Source organism: Gouania willdenowi, chromosome 1 (assembly GCF_900634775.1).
Source record: "Gouania willdenowi chromosome 1, fGouWil2.1, whole genome shotgun sequence".
NCBI lineage: Eukaryota > Metazoa > Chordata > Actinopteri > Blenniiformes > Gobiesocidae > Gouania > Gouania willdenowi.
Window position 1 is genome coordinate 24025883 of NC_041044.1, and position 3418 is coordinate 24029300.

General features: G+C 32.9%; 1 non-coding gene across 1 annotated transcript; it reads left to right on the forward strand.

Annotated features, from left to right (window-relative positions):
- LOC114472445 (U1 spliceosomal RNA) lies at positions 1 to 166 on the forward strand. Its single transcript, XR_003675103.1, has one exon. It is a non-coding gene; the product is annotated as a U1 spliceosomal RNA (small nuclear RNA).
- Positions 167 to 3418: the final 3252 nt, after the last annotated feature.

A 3418-nucleotide genomic window follows, 5' to 3' on the forward strand; every position in this document is an offset into this window, starting at 1 on the left:
ATACTTACCTGGCAAGGGAGACACCATGATCATGAAGGTGGTTCACCCAGGGTGAGGCTCAGCCATTGCACATTCCGGTTGGGTTGACCCCTGCGAATTCCCCAAATGTGGGAATCTCGATTGCATAATTTCTGGTAGTGGGGGACTGCGTTCGCGCTCTCCCCTGATTATTGTGTGATAATAAAATGTCTTTGTTATTCTCAAGAAGCACGTGTGTTTATTTAGCATCATACATTTGCATTATGAAAGCACACTGTCTGGGAAGCTTTTCTGAGTTATTTAGGAATAATTTGTTTTAAAGCTACAAATTTTATATGTAATGTAATGTACAGGTAATACAGTCTCCTGACTTTATAAGTATTAATCAATATAGGATGCAACATGTTCTCTTGTTATAAGCATAAAATAAGTGAGAAACTATCAAACCATGCCTTTATTTGGTGACTTAGCCTACCTTCTTTTAGTAATGCATATATATATATATATTACTACTTTTCTTTCAATTATTTGTCTCAATTATTTTTTTGTATTTGAACACTTTTTTCTTTTGATTGAAAATATTTATTTTTGATTGAAGTAAACTCTTTTTTGATTGAAAATGTTTTTGTTGTCCTGTCAGTCCAGTATGTGCATATACGACAAAGTGAGTCAACAGGGTTGTAGAGTGAAAGTCTGGGTTTGTTGGTCAGAAACACACACATTTTTAGCTGATTTATTTAATCACAATGGAATCAAGGAAGAGTTAAGACAGAATGATTATCATCGCTCCAGATAATAAGAAGGAACACCAGGCTGATAAAAAAAATACACAATACACAACATTGACAATCAAAAACCAAACAAAAAAAATAAGATAAAAACAATAAAATATGTTTAAAAAAATATATTTTCATTGTTCATGTTCATAGTGTTATCACTTTGCTGAAAGTTTTAAACGTGTATGAAAGGTCATTAAATCCACATTGGACCATAGCTAACATGGAGACAAGCTCATAATCACTTGCTTGAGGGTTGTTTTTTTAGAGGTTTAAACAAATTATGAATGTTGATTTCCAGTACTTGAGATTGATATAAAGAAGGTAATAATTCCTAATATTTTGCCACCTCTGTAAATAAAAGCCAACAGTGAAAAGATGCAACATGTGCCATGCTTAGCTGTTATCAGAATGAATGGATTGGTCAGCAGATGGCAGTAGGACATTCTTATATGGATGAAATGATCACATCTGGCTTTTATTTCCAAAAACAAAATGCCTAAGGAGCAATGACATTTTAAGATTATGTAGTTCATACGTGGCTGAAAGTATGCTTGCATATTTCAGATAATATTGGGCAGAAGTATCTGTTAACTTGTCTTAATTCATGGATGTGTGTAATCAGTTAAAAAGTTCCTGTTTAATAATTTTAGTACCATGGCATCTAAAATAATTGATTGTGAAAATGTTTTGGTTGTAGTAGCAGTAGCCCAAAATTAGTAAAGTAAAACAAAATGAAATAGTTTTTTTAGATTCTAAGTTGTTGAGCTGTATGCCATAATTGTCAAAATATTTCATCAAAAAATTTGGTTTTGTAATGACTCAAGAATATTTGAATACATATTAATTAAGTTATGGGAATTTTTTTTTTTTTACTTTCTTAATATAATCCAATTTTTAGAGATGTAGTAGTATGTCACAGCAATAAATAAATAGATACATAAATATAAATAATAATTATAATAAATAAATGCCATCTGGAGTAAGAAGTTTGTAGTTTTGCTGAACTAAACATTTAGGAACTTCCCATTATTTTAATTTTTTGTATGGCATAAAGTAAATACTGAGAGCCAGCTTGCTTCCCACCGCCTCTTTAGGATTGGTTACCGAAACAGCCAATCACAATTTACCCGTCTGGTCTGACTCCTGATTGTTTGACTTTGTGGCACATTGTAACGCTGTGTCATGTTGAGCGAGCTTAGGGGCAGGTTGAGCGCACAGGGAGTGCAAGACAGAGAGAGTACGAGCAAACGGGGAGAAACACTGTGAGGGAGCACATGGGGAAAAACGTTGTTAATGCACACTCGTGTATTCAGCAAGCATGAAAAATAATTTATTATATAATTATTGTTTGCTCAAACTACTATGTTTTGCACTTTATTATAACTTTTACACAAAATATAATTTTGAGTTCTTGCAAAAATGTTTTTGTGCTCAAAACTTCACATTAATTGCTCATAAATGTAGCACAAAAATAACGCCATATGATTATATTTTAAAACCTTGACATTAATTACAGTTCATACTTGAATTCAGGGGCTAGAATAATTGTAAAATGATCTCTTTCATTGGTTATTTTGTTCTGAGTTGATATGACTACAGTCTGAATAGTGTATGTATTTTAGTGTAACTAGTAATAGTAGTAGGTGCCCGTCAGAAGTATGTAGTAGGAGCCTAAGTAGAGTTGTCAATTATGGCCAAATGACTATGTTTGAAGGTTGGATGTACAAAGAGGTGCACATACTCTGTACTCTGTAGTATTATAAAGGGCTATATTTGCGGGTGCAAAGTAAAATAGCGTATGTGATTTCCCTGGTTTAATTCTATGGGACAAATGTGTTTGTTGTTTTTTTGTTTTTTTTACTCATTTTTATTTTTTTTTTGTTTGGTGCATTTTTCTGTAAAGTATGTTTTTTGGAGTCGTGTATTTTTGTATCGTTCTGTTGTGCTTTTTTGTATAATTGTTGTTTTTTGTTGCCATTGTAGTGTGATTCTGGAGTCATTTTGTGTATTTTTTTGTATAAATATTTAGTTTTGTGTATTTTGACTAATTTTCATGTTTTTCTTGTTGTTTTGTGTATTTTTCTGTAATGTACGTTTTTGGAGTCATTTTGTGTTTTTGTATATTTTTGTGCATTTCTGTTTTGTGTACTTTTGTATAAATATTGCTCTAGCGTCCCCTCTCACTGAGGTCAAAAGCTGATTAAGTTTCATTTCTGGGTAAACATGAATGTGCCGTCCAGTTAAATAAGATTAAAATAAACGTTTTGCAACACCAAATAAGTCCAAAATAATGCATGCACACCTTCAACCTATGTACAAACAGTCAAACAAAGTTTCAGGTCGAACAGACACCGCACACACGCAGAATTTCTTTGATTTATTAGAGATGTAATTGTTTATCCAGAGGTGTGTTACCATCCTGTCCAGCAGAGGGCAGCAGTAGCCGCCATGTGACGCTGAAAGAGTCAGAACAAAACACCGGAAGTGGTTGTAGTTCTAACACAAAAAAATTAGGTTTTGGCTTTTCTTTGTTGACTGAAAGAAAAGTTTGGGTCGATAAAATGTTTTTTTTGGTGAAAATAGTACTATTTGACGCACATATTTGAGTGTTACCCTTTGTTAAGGAAGTAAAGAAAGTAACAGTGTTGTCATTGGTCCTG